General features: G+C 40.6%; 1 long non-coding RNA gene across 1 annotated transcript; it reads right to left on the bottom strand.

The window, feature by feature from the left end:
- Positions 1-5,111: 5,111 nt before the first annotated feature.
- On the bottom strand, positions 5,112-22,183 carry LOC148406528 (uncharacterized). Its single transcript, XR_015864040.1, has 5 exons — positions 22,112-22,183; positions 20,129-20,186; positions 16,802-16,901; positions 12,238-12,359; positions 5,112-5,765 (listed from the first exon to the last, which is right to left on the bottom strand). It is a non-coding gene; the product is annotated as an uncharacterized LOC148406528 (long non-coding RNA).
- Between the last annotated feature and the right edge of the window lie 1,939 nt (positions 22,184-24,122).

Below are 24,122 nucleotides of genomic sequence, written 5' to 3'. Positions count from 1 at the left end.
TGGTTATGCAACTCAATTCAAGACACATTTGTTTGACCAGCTACAAAATATGTTAATGTTTTGGTAAAAGTCACGGATGCAGGTGTGTCCAAACTGTGGCATGGGGGCCATTTGTGGCCTGCTTTCCGTTTTGAAGCGGCCCGCAACATATACTCAAAATGGCATTTGCAATAATAAAAATGTTTTATATACAGTTCTTTAGATTCAGTATTTGCAAGAAAATCTTTTCTCTTTGTAACATGGTGCTGAATGTTTTTCCCCCACTTTTTACTTTGAGTAAATTCCAAATGGTGAACTTATCACATGAATAAAAATGTTTGGTTTACAACTGATTTCTTCTGTTTTTGTTATGAATGTAGAATTATTTCGCTATTCTGTGCAGCGGTAGGTCATTTTTAGGGTGGGTTTCAGGGCCTCGACCATCACAAAAACTTCTTTTACCCCATAAAAAGCTGTCCAGGTAGAAGAAAAACAAACACTAATAGGTAAACTATTGCTTGGTTGATTTTGGTATGCTGCAAACAAAAAAATCAACATGGCCCATGCATCATTCGATTTTCTGAACGTGGGCCCTTGGTGGAAATAATTTGAACACACCTCCACTACCATATTTCCTTTGACCCCTCGTGAATGTTTGTGTACGCGAGTTAACACATCCACTTCATTGTAAGATGCAACAAAGAGTAAAGTATGCAAATATAAGCAATAAAAAAGCGATTATTCCCCCCAAATGTGATATCAGTGATTCAATATCCAGACCTCCCAATAAAAGCTAGTAGTAAATGGCTCGTGGGTTTAACCTGGCCATAAAGTGAAGTGTTCCTAATAGTTATAAATGAGTGGCTGCCCAGTTCCGTTTGTTTATTGGCTGACGTCCCTGGGCCCTCTCGCAGCTTCCACTCATCCAAAATGTGGCTGCAAAATGAGATTAGACTCTGACATTGGCCCCACATCATCCGCCGACGCGGCCGTGCCGTGAACTCTAACCCGGGCGAGGAGGCTCGCGAGCGGGGCGGGCACGCTGGGAAAGCTGAAGCGGGTGCGCTTCCGGAAGCTACGGGAGCGCGCATCCACGCCTGGCTCATTAGTCGTTCAAGTGTGCCATCTACTGGCCGAAAATGGAACGACTTTGCGATCTGCAGGACCTGAAAATAAAAGGGACCAGCTTATTAAAAGTGTACATAAGAATTTAAAGACAGTGTTCAAAAACTACATTTGAATTTTAAACAAATACATTTCCATTGAGAACTTTGGAAACACCTTCCAATCAAAATGGTCTCAAAGACAGTAACAAGTCAAGAAATTCAAGCTATTAACTGGGTAATGAATAGATGCGAACTGAAAGACAGTCCGTGTCATAAAGCAGGGGTGTCAAACTCAATTTTGTCACGGGCCATTTTGTGGTTCTACTTCCCTCATTGGGCAGTTATGCGGAAACCAGGTGACTGTTTAATCATATCACAGTAGTATTACTGTACACAAAAAAATGATGGGTTAGAAGTTTTGAAATCAGAAGGATAAGAGTTTGTTGTACTATTGTTGTAGTTTTCTGTATCAAAAACAAGCAAAACATCTTGCAAAATCTCATTATGATTTATCAGACATGATCATTTAAAATTTAAAACTGAGATTTGTTTACGCAGGCCACATAAAATGATGCGGAGGGCCACATCTGGCCCCTGGGCCTTGAGTTTGACACGTGTCATAAAGCATCCTCCATATCATAGCTGACATGTAATACCACCATGCAACAATGTTTAACAAAATGTCTCTTTTAAAGAATCTAAATTGAAATAGCCGATATAGTTTTTTTTAGTATACTAAGTACCTGTAGTGATCAAAGAAATCAGAAAATCTTGTATAAAATGAGATAGCATGGAATTAGAGGCTGTTTCCAAACATTTGACTGGTACTGTATAAACACAAATGCTGATTAAAAGAAAAACATGTAGTTGGGAAACAAAACAATATCAATAGTACCTGTAACATTAAAAAGTTGTAAAACATTTATACAGTATATCTATATACACGACATGTATATATATATATATATATATATATATATATATATATATATATATATATATATATATATATATATATATATATATATATATATATATATACACATACTCTTTGACCTTTAGCTGCTTCAATGAAGTCAAAATACACAGAGAATACTGGAAACACATGCAGACACATGCAGAAATGCTTGTCTGTAAATGTGCTAAAGTACATTAACATGAACACATGATTCATTAAAACACCCTTTAGCGATAAATACAGGATGTATTTTATACATAAACGGTCAAAGCAAAGACAAAGGTGATCAAACTACTCAGTTTGACACACACAGTATATACATATATGTATATATACATATATGTATATATACATATATATATATATATATATATATATATATATATATATATATATATATATATATATATATATATATATATATATATATATGCTTTTGTATTTTTTTATTCCAATTTCTAACAACAATAACGAAAACAATATGAAAAACAATCTATAACAATATTGCTAAATGTCTTTTGATCCCAACTCAAAATGCAAGTTTTGCTTTTTTGAGACTCCAGATATTCTTGTATGACCACTATTAATATGAAACAAACACAGTTGATGATCGCAGGGCTACCGTTGAAAGAAATTAACTAATTATTACCACCTAACATACAGCTGAACATACAATTTTCATCAAATGCCTTTTGGCGACTGCAGGACACCCACTTTTCCGCTAGATGGCAGTCAAACCTAAATAGTTGACTCACCCAAAAGCCCCCTGTAGATTTTGTGACCTGCCGTAAACAAAAAGTCCTGGCGAAACGACCAAAACCGCGCTGCCTCTGATGATTGCCTTGTTTGCTGACATTACAATCAACACCTGGGTTCCTTTCGGTGCTTCATCCGAACGTAAAAATGATACCTCCCAATTATCCCATGTTGTCGTGATGGAATGAAATGCTACATGTATGCTGCTTGGGGCAGACTATAATTAATAACAAGTGTTTATCGCCTCGTCGGGGGCACGTTAGTTAATGGCGTTGTTTATTGTATTCCGGGAGGCCCGCAGCTTCCGGTGCATCAATCCCGGTGTCAACGGCCGGGCCCCGGTGTCGCGGAGGAATGATGGTCGTGCGTGATTATAACAGAATAAAAAAGATATAATGAAGTGCTTTCCGCCTCCTGTTAACCACCATCACTGTCCCTTAATGTTTTTTTTTTCTCCCATAATAAGGTTCACGGAAAGTTGAATTGTTTAAAATGCTAATAGCTTGACAATGGGGGGCATCCTTTAAATGATGCATCAATATGTAAATAATAGTGTACGTTTCCATATTTGACAAGTGCGTGCTGCTGTATAGATAGATAGGCTCTGCACGCACTGGGGAGAGGGAAGAGGGTGGGGGACTAATGGAACAGGTTGGTGGTGATTAATTGAAGAAATAGAGAGTTGATTGTAGTAATTAAACAAAACAAGGTAAAGCAAACGACTGGGATGCCATCTGGGCCCGCAGGCGGAAAGCACATTCATTTACCCACTGCCAAGCGCACCATTTATTTATCCATATGAAGATAGGAGGGAAGCGACGTGTGGTAGTTTAGATTTTTGGGAGGATTTCGAAAACTTGCTTCTGTGTTTTGATCCCGTTCTTCTGCCCGAATATGGGCTACACTGGAATGACATCTGATGACATAGTCTTTAAAATAGAAGCAGGCGTTATGTCTGGTGGCGGTGAACTGATTTCGAAACAAGCAGCACTTTAGCAGTTAGTAAACAACTTTAAAAAAAAAAAAAAGAAGAAGCTTCAAGCTGTCTCCCACTTGAAACTGACTGTCAAAGTAAAACATAAAACAAACAGAATTACACATTATGTATTCTTTTAGAGAAAAAAAACACACACATGAAGAATGCATTGACATTGCAGTTATAACCTTACAAAATAGCAGAGTATAAATCAAAAGTCTACAAACGCTTTCAAATTCAAATGGTTGAAAAAAGGATTAACACTTTGAGCGCTGTTTACGTGAAAAGACGTCAAGCGGAAGCCTACCTATTAAGGTCAATGACGTCAACTGTTTGTTTGTTTTTTCAAATGAGAACAACGCTAGTTCAATCATTAAGAAGAGGGAATTTTTTTTAAATTAAAAAAAATGGAGGCACCATTAACTATTAAACTTCACTTCAGAACATAGTTACATTATAAAACAAAAAGCACTGAATTCCAGTGTGTTTCCAAACTTTTGACTTTTACTGTAAGAACACAAATGGTGGAGAAACACATGTAGATGGGTAACAAACCAATACAGTACTACTACTAATAACACATGTTGCTTAAAATGTCTTAAAAGGCATCATCTCTGTTAATCTTTTAACAATATCACAATATCGCAATCAACAAAACGTATGCGGTTTTAGCAGGAAATCTTAAGAGCATGTATCCACTGATGTAACTTTGGACAACATGGACAAAGTGAAGTCTCAAAATTCATTTCAATACCACTTTAGTTTAACTTACTTTAAACTTTCAGGATGGCAAATACTGACAGGCATATATTCTTTATCATCTGCAAAGAACTCCTATGCCCTCTCATGTTTTTAAATAAGACGTTCAGAAATTTAAATCCATCCTAATTTTTGAATATTGATTTAAAGGCATGTTTATAAAGAACCACAGTTCAACTGTATATAATCCATCCATTGTTTCATGAGATACTGTATGCTCATGCATATGAATGTTTTGTTTTTAAAAACAACAGCCTGCCTGCGAAACAATTATGTTAAATGTGTATGTTTGTCTCGGGCATATATTTGCATGTGTGTTCATGACACGGCATCACAGTGTGATCATTTCAGCCAACGCCGCCTCGGAGTGATGCCATGATGGAGATTAAATGCGCAGGGAGGCGGAACAGAAACGCAGATGGAACTAAATAATTAACATGCGCACATTTCCACAAGCACACACACACATACACACATATATATATATATATATATATATATATATATATATATATATATATATACTTGTATATACACTGGTTGTGTTGTTTTTGAAGTCATTCAAGCATGGGGTAAATCTGGTCTCTTCATTTTTGCGGGCCCTTCAGAAAGGACGACGAGGCGCACATGAAATTGCTTACATTATATGCCGCAATGTTTTTCCAATGGGCTGGAACATATTAAGCTGAAAATGAATAGCGGGTCTCCCGGACACCATGTTGCGCGGCGGCTTAGCCTTCACTTCCCCTTCTCCCTGTGCTCCATCATAACGACAGCTGTCACTTTTAGAGCGCCCGTCGCCTTGTGTGTGCACTGGCTGTGTGTGTGCGTGTGCGCTTTTGGTCATGTGTGCATGTGCAGTGGCCTTCTGCAGGTCATGTGCGCAGACAAAAGACTCACATCTGCCTGAGTGGCTGGAAGGGAAGCCATGCACATCTGTTTGGCGTTCAAATAAACAGTCTTATAGTAAAGATGGCGTTTTGAATGTAGCCCAGCAGGTATGTTGTGTATGCATTCAAGTGTAGCTGTTTGGATGCATTTGCATGTATATGTGCGTGTGGTCACATATGCATATTTATGCATTTGTGTGTGTCAGACTTGGGGGTGGAAGGGCTCATTGGTATGCTGAGTGAATCCAGTTCCCCTGTGGTGCTGGGTGGGATAGGAAGCATCTGTCACCTCTGCAGAGATCCAGCATGCCGTCGACTTAACCCTTAAAGTGCTGCATCACCTGAGGGCGAGCGAGAGGAGGGAGTGAGATAGTGTGACAGAGGCGGAGAGAGAGAGAGAGTGGGGAGAGAGAGAGAAAGCTTTCTATTGGTTGAATCCGTCAGGGGGGTGGGGCTCGTGACAAGGGTGAGCAGGGCTGATGGATTAAAGGGAGGAGCCCATGCATACATGCATGACCTATCCTGGTGGGGGGTGTGGCCTTTGTTGCCGTAGAAACCTAATACCTTGCTGAGCTATTGGCGGGCCAAGGAAATTGCTGACATATAGCTCTACCTCATGGTTTCCTCTCTCTCTCTTTTGACTCACCCTTAGGCATACACACAAATCGCGCACGTGCACACACAGTGTTTTGTGCTCTGCCCAGCAGGAGTGTGTTTAACAGGAACAAGCTAACTTGCTAGCTATCAATATCGATCTTTCTGGTTAGCTATCAAGCTAGCACGCTAGCTATCAATATCCATCTTTCATATCTAGCTAGCGCCATCTATCTAGCTGGCGTCATCTATCTGTCTGGTCAGCAAGCTAGCTCTATTAATCGGTCTTATTAGCATCAATGTCTCGTTTTTAGCAATCCAGGAAAATTCTGCCTGTAAACGGTCAGGTATAATGTCGACGTATAGAATACTTTATGATAGTCAGCAGAAGAAAGAAACCTCATTGGTGTCTTTTCATACGCATTTGTGTGTGCGTGAGTATGTCCTCCGGGTGTCATTGAGCTCCGGTATAAATCAGCTGGTGCGAGGGTCTGGCTGCGGTAAATTAGCCCGGTTTTAATTGTGTCTGTAATAAATGACTATAATTAGTCAAGGTTCTTCCTCAGTCTCTACCACCCTGACATAATCATCTTCTGAAACCAAACCACTTTTTTTTTTGGTCTTCTATATGGTCATACTTCATCTCTCTTTGGCCTGAAGGGACAGGAGGGATCTTCTCTGCCTCCTAGGATCCCCTCTTCTCAGAAAATCCAACTAGACAAAGGATACTCCTTTATGTCCATTATTAGTCTATACTTGATGTTTGGGCATACCTAATTTCGAAATTAGAATTATGTATATGAACTGTAGTATGGGAACTTTTACAGTGGTACCCAGACAATATTTGACCACATTTTTGAGTTGAATAAGTGTCATCAACAAAAAATATATCATTCAGAAGAGGCTTCAGCTGTTTGTCAATGTAAAGCTCTACAGAAAGGCTAGCATCGATGCAGTAGTTTCAACCTTTTAAATAACAAGTATTCATCAATATAAATGGTGTAGCAACACATGTAAACTGATAATATAGCAATCCCACTGCAAAAGACTTACTGCATTTGATTCATTCACCTAGTTGTGAAACCCATTGTTTTATGTAAGCTGGTACTTTACTGCCTCTAGGTGGCCAACATGCACACCAAAAGTCACAATTTTAATGCGCTTTGAGGCATGAAATGCACACTTGCTATTACTATGACTGTACATACTCGTGAGCCTTGTGAGAAGTGTTACAATGGATGAAAGGATGTTGACTTTTATTCAATGGGCCATTCTTTAAGTTTTGTGGTTGTGCCTCGAGGTGGCATTACAACAAAAATGTCTATTTTACACAATCCGATCGGCTGGACTGTATTAGTACATATTTTCCAATATTTTTCTGCACTCAGTTGGATATTTTTCCGGTGTATTGAATATTTAGCATTTTTGGGAGAATTTTTTAGGTTGATTTTTTTATGCCCTCCTCCCCCCAAACATATTTCAATGAGCCACAGTCATAGGCAATTTTAGGCTAGCCCAATCCCTCATTAATAGCAAGGTTTGACTTTATAATGAAGACGTTAAGTGCTTCTGATCAGCTCAGCGATCTGTTTTTTTTTTTTAAACCTCGATTGACTCCTAAATCCTGATCAAGGCTTATTTACTTGTAACGTCCCTGAAAGGCAGCACATTTCAGGTCGTCTTCTATTAGCGCACTTAGCTAAAGCTTAGCGACTAAACTTCAAAGCAGCCTGACATATCGCATGCTATACATCAATGTTCCGCAAGAAACATCCGCATGATGTCAAGTGTTAAATTTAAAGTCTGCCTTATTGCCAAGCACCACGTTCTCCGTTCGGCTTACACTTTCATGTTACGTTCCAACAAAGTGTCGAACTGCTAAAACGGTGCCAAAGAAAGTGCTAAACAACTTCGCTTGCCAAAATTACATTTCACCAAAGCAATGCGGTAAAATCTAAGTGTCTTATCTTGTATTCACAGATACAATTTAGCCACAAAGTGCGAGGACAAGACAAGAAAAGCTGTTTGATAACGCACGTAATGGGCAAATGGGCGTGAGCGACAAAGGGTGGTCCGCTGGGTTCTGACATGGCTGATGGGCCGCGCCTGATAAGGTAGGACAAAACTGAAAAATGTTGCTGCAGGGGGATCTATGCGCTGATTAGGCCGGCGTTCGATCCCTCCGAGCGCCGATTCATCAGTGTCCACCGGCGGCACTTGACGGCCTTCTCGGGTGTCGGCGTGGTCACATCGCTGCCGGGACCTCGCCAATCTCTGTCAGGTGGAATAAGCGTCCTGGGGGTTGGAGGGGGGATGGGAGGGGCGTCGATCTGCTTTCATTCCAACACCGCCGACGGAGCCCAATTCCGATGAACAAAGCTGATAGCGTTTGCGCAAGTGTGCAACTTCAACTGAAACCGACCCCGCTTGCAGGTCACTCCCTTCGGAGATGTGATTTGACCCCTCCCCCCCCCCCCCCCCCCCCCCCCAGTGGCATCTATGTCGCCAATCAGGAGCATTGGGTCAAGGCACAGGTAACAGCCATGACTCTAATCCAGGGGCGGAGCTACACGGTGGCCAAGGCCATCATTTCACACTGGTCATCCTCACATTTTGGAAAAAAGTGATGTGGATTTTCATGTGGATTCCTTTGATACTCAGCCACACGTCAATTATATTGACTATATAGTCAAAGAATAAAACAAATGATGTGAGGCTAAAAGAGAGGTGTCCAAACTATGGCCCGGGGGCCATTTGTGGCCCGCCATCCATTTTTAAGTGGCCCTAACATATTTTCTGCGAATTAATTTCCATCCATCCATCTGTTGTATATTAAAAAAAAAAAAAACAAGTATACAAATGATCCCGCCATCCATTTCTAGGTAAACTGCGACCTGTTATAAATATTTGCTGCTAATTTGTGTAGATTTGTAGGGCTTTTCTAAAAAAATGTATAAACATTTTATATTGAACTATAAAACTGGTGAATAAAATATTTTTTACAAGCAGACATGTTTTTTTCCCCACTTTCTTCTCTGTTACGGTACAAATTGTGAACATATCACATGAATGAATCCCAAGTAACTGATTTAGAATTTTGTAATTTTAAAACAAATTGCTTTTGTTTTTGTTCTGACTAGAGAGATGGGATTCGGCTGATGACAAGGTCTCTAACATCCCGAAATTTTGTCAAAACTACAGTATTTGGTGTGTCAAAAGCTGTTCAGGTATTTTTTGTTTGATTTTAAGAAAATCTTTCAAATATATATACAAGGTGTTTAACTGCTTTGTATACAACGACAGCAAAGAGGCTAAATGGCCTCCTCGAGATGGATAAAAACGGGTTAATTTTGCTCTTTAATTTATATTCCACAAATGCAATACTGAGCAGAATGTCATATTTAGACTAGTAGTACTGCATTGAGCATATTGAAAAGAAAACGTTTGACTCCACTTCTAACATTTTGTCTTTTGCTACTTTCATATTTTACATTTACAATATTGATTTTGTGTGTGTGTGTATATATATATATATATATTTTTTCATTGTTTAGACTAGTAAGGCTGCAGTAAAACGTTTTTTAATGACTGACTATTTTGCCTATATTTTGAGAATTATTTTTCATGTACAATTCATATTTTTGAAGCCATTTTCCCACTTGCTGTTAACCGAAAATGACATCACATGCCCAGGCAACCAATCATAGCCCACCTATTTTGTAGGTTTGGTCATGTGATGCTTAATGTGCAGTGATTGGTCATGAGTCATTTTCAGCTCACAGCAAATGGAAGGCATTAACTCTACATGAAACAAAACAGTGTTCATGGTAAGTAGACAAAATATCAACTCTCGAAAAGTGGTATTATTTCAACTTAAGCTCAACAAACGTTACTTTTTATTTTTGACTCGTTCCTGCTTGACAAATGACGGTTTTATCTTAACAATAACGCTCACCCTGGTCACCCCAGCAAAAGTTTCAAGCTACGCCCCTGCTCTAATCCCTTGGCAATGGTCCGCTCATTCATCACCGCTGAGGTGAGGAGGGAGGGGAAAAAAAGGAGAGTCACAGACAGGGCCAACAGTGCAGACAAATGGCCCCCAAAATTCAGTATTAATCAGCTACTGATTTGCTGCCCCTTTCAAGCCAATACCACTTAAGGAATGGAGATAGGGAGGAGGTGCGAGGTGCTGGAGCGATGAAGGGAAGATAAGCGTGAGATGGAAAACACAGAGAGATAAAGACGGAAAACAAATGAAGGAATGATGGCCAAGAAAATGAACAGAGAGTAGCTTATTGGAATCTACTGTTGCGCTGGGTGCCACAAGGTGAAAGGCGGCTAAAGGTGGGCCCCTTAAAACACACACACACACACAAACGCACACACAAACTGTAAGCCGTCCAGCACCCCCCAACTCTTGTTGATTTGTCACTGGAGTTGATCAATAGCTGTGATGGAAACAGAATCAGCTCAGATGGATTAAACGTCCCAGTGGCTCTGACGTTATTTTCCCATTAAGAGAAGGCTAATCATTGCACACGCGCACACTGAAATACACACACTGAAAGTACATATATATTTATGTATACGAACAATGCTTTCTTTACACTGTTACCACTCTTTTATAGACATTGCGATGGCTGCTAAAGACGTTGTAAGGTTCTAACAATGGGACTATCGATTTAGGCTTGTTTTCCTCACCAACACGCATGTTGGCCTGAAAAACTGAATAATTTATGGACTAAAAATCAGCATTTGGTGCGACTTTACTTTTCCACTAACAATACTCAGATGCAATTAAAATCAACATTTTCATTTGTATATTCAGCAAAATCAAAAATGTAATCATTTGTAATGTCGTCGATCCGATCCATCAAAACCTGCACAACAGTATTGGCCAAGTCCCTTTTTTAACTGCAGAATAAAGTATTGTTTTTCGTAAAAGTATGGTGAGGGGGTTATAAATGTGTTTGTCAAATCAGATATGGCACATCCATCACAGAGTTACTGAGACATTCAAAGAAACTACAAAAAAAACACCAAGGAGGGGCAGGGAACCAAGTCAGAGTTGCAAAATTCTGTGGGAATCAAACGTTTGAACTTTTTTTTATGGTTATGAAACTAGCTCATTTTAATTTAAATTCAAACTTATTTTTCAAATGCACTGAGGTAAAAGGCTCCTTTAGCTCACTTTAACGTCCGAGGTGTAATATACAGAGAAACCATGCCAATATCAATTTGTAAGACGACAATCACGTTTGATACACATTAGTGTGAATACATGAATAGTGCAGAAATTCTCTTCACATTTGAAATGTCTCATTTTTATCTTTTGCCAGCACAACTTCACTTGTATAATATGGGTATACTTTTTGTCCAATCAGATTTCAGCGTCAATGTGTTAGCAGGTGAATGTAATCTGCCCAGGGCCTTCTTAATCACCGGTGCTGGAAAATATGTCTGTTATTTTTCTGTTAATTAGCTAGCTAGCTCTACCTACCTACCTGTTAGCTAGCTCTCCTATCTGTCTGATTGGCTAGCTTTTTCTATCTGTCTGTCTGGTTGGTTAATTCGCTAAATTCATCTGTCTGGTTAGTTAAATAGCTGGATATATCTATCTGGTTACTTAGCTAACTAAATCTATCCATCTGATTAGTTAGCTAGATCTATCGATCTGGTTACTTACAGTAGCTTAATGTGTTTATCTGTTTAGTTAGATCTCTCAATCTTTTTACGGTATGGTTCGTCAGCTCTATCCCGCTATCCATTTACCTTTCTTTTTAGCTAGTTAGCTCTGGTGAGCTCTTTGTTGTATATCCAGCTAGCTAGCAAAGTAGCTATCCGGTTAACAAGCTAGCCCCATCCATCAATCTTTTCGATTTGGCTCAACAGTGGAATTAGGATAAGTCTCAGTTTCCAGGGGTATGATAAAACGTTGATATTTGACATACATTTCAATGAACTTGTGAGAGCACTGTAATGTGCCGTTTCCTTCTTAGATATGTCCCCTCCATTAACAGACGAATCAAAGCCTATCTCGATATTTTCAAGCGGAGCGACCCGATGCGTTTTCGCTAGACCAGAACTACAGTAGAGGATGCCGAGGCGCTTCTGTTTGTCAGGCAGAAGACAACAACACAAGGAAGAAGTGAGGAGAGAAAGAGAAGGTGAATGATAGCTCTGCAGGGAGGACGCGCGCAACCATCTGCCGTTGATTACCTGCTGTTTGCTCTGCGCTCACCTTCCCTCTCTTCCTCAACCAGCTAACCTCCTCCCCGGCAGCTCGGCGGGTTTATGCGGCGAGCCAGCCGAGACGCCGGGGACCCCTCTCGGCGTACGCGCTGCAAAGCAAGCAAGAAAGTTTCACTTGATTTGTGACTTTAGGCGTTATTTTTACACTCCCCGCCTGACTCCGCCGGGGTTTGGACACACATGCCTCCTCTTGTCTCCGTGTCACTAAACAAATGAGCGCGCACAAACACACAGAGCGGGCGTCTAAGGGCCTCTCTAATGGATTCTGAAGATTCCAATTTCCCCTCTGCCACCAAAGACAGAAAACCCTCTGAGCTCAATTACCCCTGTCTCACACCAGACGAGACCGCAGGCACACACACTTGGACGCATCCTTTTTTGGTAATCACACACACATACGTGCGCACGTTTAAGTCGGTGTGGCATGCGGAGGATCACGCAATCATAGTCACGCAAGCAAAGTGAGAGCAGTAATAGTCCCAGGTAGATTTTATGTGATGAGAAAGGAGTAAAGTGGGGGGGGTGAGATGGAAGATGGGAGGAAGTCAAGCATGGAGGAATACAGGGACACGCGCAACTACAGGGCTGGAGAAAGACGTTGAGGGGAGATATAGGGACGTGCACGCCTCCGGCTTATAGAATCCACTCTTCCAGAAACCTTATTAAATTCCACAATTAGCTGAACGTCTCAGGCTATAAATAGGTTCACTTTCCCCCATTGCGCGATGTCAGTCAGTGTTCCGGCCTTGGACTGCTGGGGGGAAACAAAACAATTTAAATTATAGCGAGGCTCCCTCTTTGTCTGGGTACCCTTTTAACGGGATAATTACTAGTCTATTCATTCGCGCTCAGCCAGGGCGATACATCACATCACCATGCAGCGGCCTTGCTTTCCTGTGATAAACGTCCTTTAAAGGCGGGAAGGGGAAGGTGTGGGGGGGGTGCGCCATTGATATCAGCTCAGCGTCTGCCACCGGGTTGCACCAATGGTCGCTTTTAGGGATTAAATAGCCTCCTGCCAGAATGCGGAGAGCACGGGGCGAGGTGAACCTTGCTTCCCGAGACTGACGCCGACATCTCCCCGTGGGGCCCGACAATGAGGAAATGAGCAAGAACGGGAATGAAAAGGAAGAGAGGGAGCAAAAAGGCATCTATTATTCAGCGCGGCCCGATCCCCACGTACGCACGCCATTAAAAATAGGAAATCCATAGCGGAGACAAATGGCTTCTAAATGAAGCGCTACAGGAGGAGAGCGGAGATAGGGACCCCTGTCACATGCGTTTTAATTGTCTCCCAGGGCGATAAGGGGGATTTATCAAATTCATCATGCTGCTGAGGCCCGTTGTGCAGCGTAAGACCAAGCCGCCAGGCACGCGTTTGGTCCTTTCAAGATTCCCGCCTCGAAAAAGGTTTCGCTGTCACTGCTTCAAACACGCATTAAAGCACAGATGTCCACCGACACCCCGAAAAAAAAACAGGCTTATGTCGGTCATAATAAAAATGAGATGAGATTTTGATATATATTCAAATTCTACAGAAACTTCCCTTTAAAATAAATCTAATCTAATCTAATATTTTATCTTATCTTATCTAATCTAATCTAATATCTTAAAGATGAAAATTAGTTGAAATCCATAGTTTTGAGAAAAAAACGTTTCAAATTTTGGCACATTCATCCTTTCAATTGTGCAGATCTACTAAATCTGCTGGGAAACGTCTAACTAACTGTTTACCTTGCTCTAGCTCTCTGGTTACATAGCGTTAGATCTCAATTTGGTTAACTGGCTAACTGGTTCTATGCATCTATCTGGTTTACTAGCTAGCTCCATCTATCAACCTGCTCAGCTAGCTTCTAGTTATCTAACCCAGCTCTCGCTATGTGGCTGTATCTACCTATGTCGTTAACTGGCTAGCTAGCTCTATGCATTTATCTGTTTCATTGGCTAGCCCTAGCTGTCTAACTGCTTATCTAGCTCTTGCTAACTGGTTCTATCTATCTACCGGGTTAAATGGCTAGCTAGCTCTATGCATTTATCTTTTTCATTAGCTAGCCCTAGCGCTTGCTAACTGGTTCTACCTACCGGGTTAACTGGCTAGCTAGCTTTGCGCATCTACCTGGTTTACTAGCTAGCTCTATCCATCTGCCTGGTCCGCTTACCAGCTCAAATTGAATGACCAGAATAACACGGTATCTGTTTTTGTTCCCCAAACGGACCCAAACAAATAATCATCATTTAAGCGTGAGACAAAAACAACATTATACCTCCGTGCCAACGAGCCCCAATGTCATCCAGAAACAATTAAAAAGCCTTTAATGAGCCGCACGGTAGCACTGGCTGACATGTTGTGCCTATGTTATAATGAAGATGGACGCTTTAGTTGAAGTCGTGCGCTTTCCTGCTAGGGCAATTTTTCACCTAATGCACCAAAAGGCCACCACAAACATTTCACTATTGTGAAAAGGAATAGGAAAGGATCTAATCAACATCCACCTCTCATTTTTGAAGAGATATGACTAAAATCATTAAAAATGGACCATTTATTGGCTGGGCTGGGATATTCCACATTTTGATGATAATTGACAATGGCATTTCACCCCCAAATCTGATAGTCAATAAAAGATCAATATAAAAGTATTTAGCTCAAGGAGACTATTTATTTACATTTTCATCAAATTTCATAATAGATGTTGCTGACCCAGGAAACAGTGCCTTTCCTTTTGGTTTGAAATCGCACCAAAGACCAAATTTGAGTTAAATTCTGGAAAACCTCGCAGTAGAAAATTGTAGTTACTAACTACAAGTTACTTAAGATTAAATCTTTAAAAAAGTCTTATAATTTTTTCCTCGCCTCGCCAGAATGAATAAATAAATTTAAAAAAATGACCATATTTCCAACAGAGCCATAACTTCTTTTAACTAAACCTGAGCAGTTAACGGCAACTGGCAAAATGAATTTTAATGAATTAATTGTAGATGAAGAATAATTATCAAACAAATCAGACACTTGCCTTTTACTGTTAATGAAAATGGGCAAATAAGCAATAAATAAATACATTTAAGTTAATGTAATGGAGTAAAGGCATCAGGTCTGGATCACATAGGACTGTGGTTTTCAAACTGTTTTCAATTATTTACCCTCAGAGAAAAAAAAAGCTTTATTCAATTACTTTTATTTTTTATAAAACGTTAACAATCTTTAACAACTGAGTGATGAAGACAATTTAGCAAAAAGCTGCCTCATGTTCCAATTAATTTGCTCATAATTTGAAAAATGTATAGTATTGTACAGCAAGATTTAAATTAGATTTGCTCACACGTGCCTACTAAAATTTCAGGTATCTCTGAGAACTGCTGACATAGTATGTGAATCAGTAATGGGGTATATCAGCAGATGTATCTGCAAAATAATGCACAAGCATATAAGATAGTAGTGTAAAAAAGATTGACAGTCAAAATGGGAATTGTATTTGTGAAGTCAACGAAAGCTTGTGTTCCCGTACCATTACCTTAGTTCACCTCACGTTGCGGCCAGTTTGTTTATTTCTCTTCTTCACTTTTGGTGAAATTACACCCAGTGATAAAGATTGCGTCGAAACATTACAAACGACCCCATTATGTTAACGATGGAAGAAATTAGGGTATAATTAGCGAATGGGCGCTTTTTATGATTGTCACAATTAACCCCGGCTGTTGTTACAGGTGACCCTCACCGCATTAAATGACCCACCGCTCCCTCTGAAATCAAACGGACGGATGCTTCGGGAGGGAAATCATCACAGATTGCAATAATAACAATAATAATAACTAGCCATGTGTATGTGTGTGCTTATCTTTAGTGATAGATGAATGACAGTGGGCATGGCAGCTCATCTTCTCCGAGGCGACAGGGTGACAAAGTGAGACGTTGCAGCGGGGAGACAGCACAAGCACCACCCTGGCAGTGAGCTATCTTTCACACACACACCTTTCTATCCTTTTAGCCTCACCTCTGTCTACCTGTCTGCACTCCCCCCCTCCATGTTCCCTGAAAGTGAGCTGTCTCCTTGTCTCCCCCACAGCCCGAGACCTGATCCTGTCAGAGACACCCCCCACCGACACCCCGCCACCTCATAATACCACCCATTTCCAATCAATGGCAGCGCCATGAATATTTCACACACCTTAGGCAGGCAAACATGGGGAGGGGGCGTATTCCGTCGCCCAGTGGGGGCGGGTGGGGGGGTTTGGAAGGATGGTGATATAGACTGTCGGGGCATCTGTATGGTGGGTGGATGGGGGCTTCTTTTCCTGAGTCAGGCATGGCCAATAAGTCATTAGGGTAAAAAAAAAAAAAAAAAGATGTCAAGGGGAAGATGTGGCAGAGTGGAGCAAAAGGACTTTTTCTTTCTTCTACTGTCCCCCATCTCTCACCCCCCCCCCCCCCCCATTCTGTCTATTCTCTTTCTTCTGACCCTCCTCTCTTCATATCTCCTATTTTATTACTCACACACACTCTCCACCATCTTCTCACAACACCCCCTCCCCTTACCTTCTCCTCTGCTCTCTTTTCCTTCCATCTGTCTTGCTTGCTGCAGTGCCCATGCTGCCAGGCAGTATAAATCACATCTCTGGGCTTGGCTGCAATGGGCCTGAAAATAAAAAGGTATAAAAGTGTCAGGATGAGCTACAGGCTGGGGGGAGAATTCCTTTATGATAGGTCTAAATCCTCACACACACACACAACACAGGGGAGGATTGCTTGTGTGATGCATACACGTGCACAACACATGCCCCCACGGTGAGATGCCGCACACTCCACCATCTCGCCTGGCTCTCTTTCCACATGTTACATGTAACACAAACAGTGGGCCGCACATCATATTACAGTCTTTGTCAGCAGCAAGCGAATAAAGACATCATCTTTTCACTTTTTTTTTTTTTTTTTTTTTTTTAAAGGGCAGGTCAACTCAAAATCATCTGTTATCGGCTCTTGTTGACAGTGCGATGAAGCGCCTTTTAAATTACACAGCAACTGCTGGGCTCACCTCATTACGTGTGTGTATATATGTGCGTGTGTGTGTGGACACCCACACACACACACATATCTACTATTTAACCCCTGGTAAGCTGAGTTTCCATATATTTGGACGGTGATGTAATCTTATAACATTTACGATACATATTTGATGAACAGAACTGTATTCTACTTTACAGTAAAAAATTTTTTTAGTGCAGTTTACTTTAAAAATACTATTTTGACCCAGTCTAAGCCGAATAAATCTCACACTTGGAAGACTGTTAAACATTGAGTAAATATGAAGTATTTGTTCAACTGTGTATTAGAGAATTCGCATCTGTGTGAAATGATCGAGGACTTAAAGTCCCGGTAAAGTAAAAATTTCAAATTACAAAAATTAAGTTTGAATAAATGTAGGAGATTAAAGTAAAAATTTTTGAATACATTTACTTTGAATCTTTTAATCTATCAAAATTGTGAATTCAGTACTGTTAGACGATGATCAGTCTTTGTAGTGTAAAATGTATACTACTACTAGTTTTTTTACTACTATCTTTTGTGTCTTTCTTTCAATTTCTGCAATTGCTGCATTTTATTTAAAGTTTGTATTTTTTGTCTGTTTGTCTGTTTTGCCTCATTTATGTGTTTAAAGCTTTTTTTATTTTTTTTTTAAAGCCGGTTGCCGAGCCATTTGCCTTTCGGCCACCGTAGGGCTCAATCCAAGACGGCAGCACAATAGTCTCTCATAAAACGCACATGAATAAACATAGCAACGCTTCCAGTATGCAAATCACATCAATACATCATAATCACTATCAATGTAGTACTTACAAACTGCTACACACTTGGCGAATAACCCAATTGAAGGTGACACTGTAATTTACACCAGGACGATGGTGCAAATATAAAGAGCTGTGGTTTGTCGAATGAAGTCTTTGTGTGGACTTCTGGTAACAAGGAGCATAAATAAGGGGGGGAGGGGGGCCTTATTAAACCAATCATAGCATTGTCATAATCTGATATGATCTTGTTGACCTTGCTCTTGATTATATTTTTAAATAAAGTTTTTGATTGACAAAAATCAGGTTTGAACAGGGGTGTGTAGAATTTTTATTTCACTGTACTGTATATAGACATTTCAAACGAGAGCAAGTGCATTTGTGGGTATCACTATAAATGTAAAATATTCAAAATACAGAATTGAACAATTTTTAGGGGGCAATAGTCCGCTTAGCAGAAAAAAAAAATCCTTTTCAGGTGAGGCCCTTGGTGTGTTAGTGACTAGCATGTCGTACAGTTGTACAGCATTGCCTGTCATGTTTATAACTATAACCAGTTCATTTTTTTTTTTTTTTTTTTTTTTAAAAGAATTTCTTGAAAGTTGCCACCTTTTGTCAATGTAACTGCTTTCCATAGCTTTATGTGTATGAAGCATGGAATCCCCTACCAGTTCACAGTTGTGCATTACGAGGTAATAACATGAAATTCCTAACCTGTTTTTGTGAGGAGACTTTGAATTTGATGGTGATTCCAAACTTTTGACTGGGATTACTTATTCAGCGGACTCGGGAGTTACGGTGTCCCTAGCTTACTGTTTTTTCTTTCCGCGTTACAAAGTGGAATCCCAATTTTTTCGCCCCCTTGTTACGGCATTTTTACTGCATTACGGCATCAACAAAAGTTTCTCTCACGCGGCAAGAAGATTTCAAAATTTAAACTCGGCGGTCAATGTACCACGCCATACTCATACGTCACTATATGCGTCGCTGCAGATGTCACAAAGATGCTGGTCTGCTATTGGTCAGCGTTACGGCGTCACTAAGATCCCGATATGGTAAAGACTTGATCTCATGTAGCGCTTACTGCTTACACATTTAATGTGCATTTTAGTGCTTAATTCAAACTTTGATTGGTTAGCCATGGTTACCAAGATTGCTAGTGATGTTAAAGGGAGAAGAATATGATTACTATGGAAACAAAACTAGACAATCAAGAAATACAAAGAAGGCACACGCATTGTTACCCTCACTGGCCGTAACTAGGTCTAGTCACTCCAAAAGTAAATAAAATGTCATTTTTCCTTCATAAAGTTTTTATTTATGATACCTAATTATATACATGTGTATTTTATATTTTATATATAGGTTTCTATTGCCCGCCATACGACAATTTCGCCTAAAAATCCCAACTCCGGAAACGGATTAAGGACGTATGGTGGGGGTCGACTGTACTTCAATGTATTTATGTTCCATTAATAGTTACCCGTTGGAGCAAATGTGAGATTCTGTTTGAGGGGGATTTCCCCCCACTGGATGATCAAATAAAATGAATGCAATGATACATTTACGATCTTGTGTATTGCTGTAAACCAATAAAAGATTGTTATGGCGCTCAGTAATGTATTGAAATCTCTCTGTTGGCAGACACGTGCTGTTAAGGTAAATGTCTAAGGGAATTGGGAATTCCAATGAGTCAAAGTGAAGAGTCCATCACTCGTTCAAAGCGACCTCCGGCTCGCTGCATCTCCGCGCGCACTTTGTCATTTCTATTAGATCATGTTGTGTGTGTGTGGTAGGAACACACGCTGATGGTGAGTAATGCTGATAAAGATGAGAGCCTCCCCGGGGGAAGCGTGTCAACCAACAGTGGGAATGCTTAGGCTTGATTTGCTGTTTTAACTGTATTGATCACCTAAGAAAAGCGTACAAAGCTGGAAAACAGGCGCAGAGTACCCCCCCCAACCGAAGACCCTCGGGTACGTGTGTGTAAGTGGCGAAGTATTTATGTTCACATTAGCAGGCCTCTGGATATGCTTGCCCACAAACACACGCACGCACACACAAATTGGCTCCTCCATACCTGCATTAAGCGTAATAAACCCTGCTCTGATGAGCAAGCTCCCGTCGACCTTGGAACTCTGCGGAAAGACAATGCAAGGGGAGTCACGCTGTGAAACAGGGGGGTAGATAAGAAGTAGGGAGGCATGAAGGAAAAAGGGGGGTTAACAGATTAGCGGAGGGAGGAGGGAGGGAGGTGCTCAGTATGGGGCAGGAGGGCAACGCCCGCTCGCCGGCGCTCTTCATCTCTGCTCATCTCGAATGCAAATGCGCTTTCCATCCAGCGCCGCTGACGCTCGTAACCGCTCCGGAGAGAAGCAATTACAACGGCTCCATTCACTCAGAGAGAAAGACACGCATGGCTAGAGGAGGGTAATTAATAAGGAGATGGACGGATGGAGGAGGAGGTGGGGAGCGGGAATCTGTACGGGCTCCTCGGCGGAGATTGAAGCGGCGATATCGATCGCGCGGGCGGCCCCCGCCGTATTGACACGCACTGGGATCGATCCGGCTCGTAACTTATGGTTGGCTTCTTATACGAGAGGTCAAAGGTCGCGTGTCTCCTCGAGTGTCTTTTGAAATACCTCGTTGTTACTTTTATATTCCATTCAATTCAAACGGTTCTGCTCAACCCTTTTCCATGATGCGTCCCCTGCGAAATGTTTGTGTTTAGCCTCTTGATGTACAAGTTATCGCATTCAATTATATATTCAGTAATCAGTATCCGCTCAGGGTGTGGTAAGAAGTATCGGAATGTTGACTTTGTTAAAAGGGACACAGCTGAACACAGTTAGTTGAACTACTTCTATATGATAGAGAGCGGATGATCCTCAACTGGTTAGGCCAGTAAAAGATCCCTAACCCGTAGAGAGAACTGAGCATGCATGCAGAACGATTCTGTTTTTACGAGTTTGTAAAACACACCCTGCTTGAGGAAAAAAAAAAAAAAAAAAATCCAAAAGGAGAGAAGCTCTTCAGAGGGGGAAAAAAAAAAAACCCTATTCCTTTTATAAAGGACAAATTTGGACTCAGGCATAAACCACACAAACGGTAAACCTACGCGGTAAGAGTCTCAGGTTTGCCTTATCTGCTAAACGTGCCGGGCCTTTTTTTTGTTTGTTTGTTTTACGACTTGCCGCCAAAGATTCTGATGCGGGTGACATTAAGAGACAGGTTCTTTCTGATTGGACAGAATTTGGTGACACGACTGCCACGTAGCAGCTTGGCATGCTGATAAATGAACAAAACTGCACTATGCAAATTTGTGTAGCAGCAATTTTTTTTTTTTTAAATAAACAAAGTCATGTGGAATGTGGATTTTTTTTTTAACACAAAATAGGCAAAATATGCGGGTTTAAATAGCCTGTAACATCAACTTTCATTTCTCGCGCATCTGCCAACAATTGTACCACTAATGAAAATGTGCATCATAAATCTTAAAGGCATTTGCAAAGGAGTCACTATACCACAATTTAGGAATAAGATGATTCATGTTGCAATTAATTTGCTCTTAATTTGAAAAGAATGTACAATTCCTATTATGAAAAAGCATTACATTAGATTTGCTGATAAATCTCGCATACCTTCATTTGAGAATTAACAACAAAAATTAAAATACTTCCGCCCGATATGACCTCACGCGCACTGTTCCTCGCCGCCTTCTGTCAAGCAGATAGCGGCAGTGCCAGGGCCGCGGCACGGCTGGCGCTGCGAGCTACGGCGGCAGCTTTTTATTGCAGTCATTTAGGCCAGTAATATGTCATCTCCATTAGTGGAGTTTTAACACTCACAGATAGATGGCCCTGTGACATTTATCTGCGCACGGGTCGTATTTTAGTAGTTAAATGGCTGGCGATGTGCAGGGTGCGTGCAAAATGAGTATGTGTGTTTAAGGAGTGCGACGGCAGGGTGAGAGAGGGCGGGAGGAAGACGCATTGACTTTTAATGATAGTCCATGCAGTAGCACTTTAGAGGTAATAATCCCAAATACAATGCGTGTTGTCACCTTTGACCCATGGTGAGACGGGAGGAAGGGGAGTGGGATGCGTCTGGCCTCAACAGCTGAGGTGCGGCGAGCTGGGCCTGGTGTCAGCAGAAAACAGAACCACAATGAGAGGGCGGCTAATTAACCAAGCTGCCCAGGGACATAGGCTGAGACTTGAGGGAGGTCCAAGTTGAGGAAATGAACCCTTGTGCAGTATTTCGTCCAATCCTTTGATATTTTCCATATTTTTTGGACTAAAAGCAGCGACTTTTTCCTCATGTTTTGAGCCCTGCTACTTATGTCCGGTGTGGTTTATGCGTTTTTTTTGTTTTTTTGGGCTAGCCACCAGCAAGCAAATGTATCTGTTGGAGGTGTTAATTTATGGAACAATTATCAAATATTACTGAAAAGATGTGAATCAATGGCTGTGCTCAAAAAGAGTTAAAACAATATTTAAAAAATATATATGTCTACATTTAATAAGGGATTGTATAAAATTTTGGGTAAATTTGTACTGTGTAAATTTTATAAACAGTACACAGTATATGTGATTTCATGTATTTGATTGTATATGAATTATCAAAGACAGACAGACAAAAAAGATGCTATTGAAGTATTGATTTTGAACTGCTATTTAACTAACCGTTCTCTATCTGTCCATCCATCCATTTTCTATAAATATGTTGGGACTAAACAGGCAGGCAGGTTCAGTCTGTTAAAGCAAGGATGTTGCTATTGGCAGACAATTACAAAAAACTAAAACAAATTATAAACTTCACATACGATATTTTTGCGTGTGGCTTATCTGTGACAATTTTTTTTTTTTTTTGGTCATATTTTGCTGCTGCGGCTTATATACCAATGCGCTTTAGAGTCCGGAAAATGCAGTACATTAAAGGCATTTCACAAAAAATGGAAAAAAAGACAAAGCTGAAATTTCACCCAGAGTTCTACATGGCACAAACACTTATTTCACAACCGTATTCCTGTCAGTACAAGTCCCCCCCACCCCTTTGGCTAAAATACTGAGAGAATGATGTGGAAGAAAATATAACAAAAATGATCTAAATACTGTATAAGGGTTAAAAGAACTAGATGGCAGAGAATTAAGACGACTTGAATGGGAGCTCCGGAGGCTAATTGCTTTTATGGATTTTACCATTGTTGACTTTTGAAAGGGTCACAGAGTTGAAGCCATTGCTGACAGTTGGCGTCAGGTGAGTGTGCAAAAGAGCTAATAACTAAGACTCATAACTCATATACTGTACTGTACAGTGTTGAGGTTGAATGCAATCTGTTCCGGGCCACTAACCGCCCTTTGATTTGTTCGGATTTAGAATCAATTTTCCATTAGAAAATGAAATGAATTGAGTTATAACATTCCTGGGTCAAGCTGCTTTAGTAGGCTCATTTTAATATTCTTAACCGTTATATAAGTGTACAAAGAATTGTATCCATTCATTCATGTTCTATATAGTACTTGTTCTCATTGGGTCACAGGTATGCTTGGGTTTGCCAAAAGTTAAGAGCAACAGAGAAAGATGGTCTACTTGCCCATTTGAAGACTCTTGTATGAGTGTACACTGGAAGCGATGCCCAGATTCCAGAGTACAAAAAACCATCGAAAAACAAGCTGAAGAAAAAGACGAAACACAATCAGGACTTGATAACATCAGGATGTGGATAGTTCTTATTAAGTCAAGACAAAATGCATGCACGTATGAGAGTGAGAATTCTTTTTCTTTTTTTTTTTTTAATCTGCATTCATCCACAGCAGGGGTCAGAAACCTGGTCCCTAGCCTTCCAATGACCTGTCTTGAAACAGCCCAACAGTGATGGGACATTGTGATTATCTAGGAAATGTAGAAGTGATCTTTTCCAAATGTAAGCGCAAAGCATTAGATACTGGACTATTCATGTTTTTGTTGTGTGCATTGTTCAGTCTAAATGATTATCAATAATAAAAGAAATTTGAGAAAATTTGTCATTTCAGAAGTATCTCGCAGTTTCAATAACTGGCGAACCATCTGCA

This window comes from Hippichthys cyanospilos, chromosome 21 (genome assembly GCF_059441005.1).
Source record: "Hippichthys cyanospilos isolate Australia breed blue-spotted pipefish chromosome 21, RoL_Hcya_1.0, whole genome shotgun sequence".
NCBI lineage: Eukaryota > Metazoa > Chordata > Actinopteri > Syngnathiformes > Syngnathidae > Hippichthys > Hippichthys cyanospilos.
The sequence above is the reverse complement of the archived record's forward strand: the minus strand, read 5'-3'. Positions and strand labels throughout refer to the sequence as shown.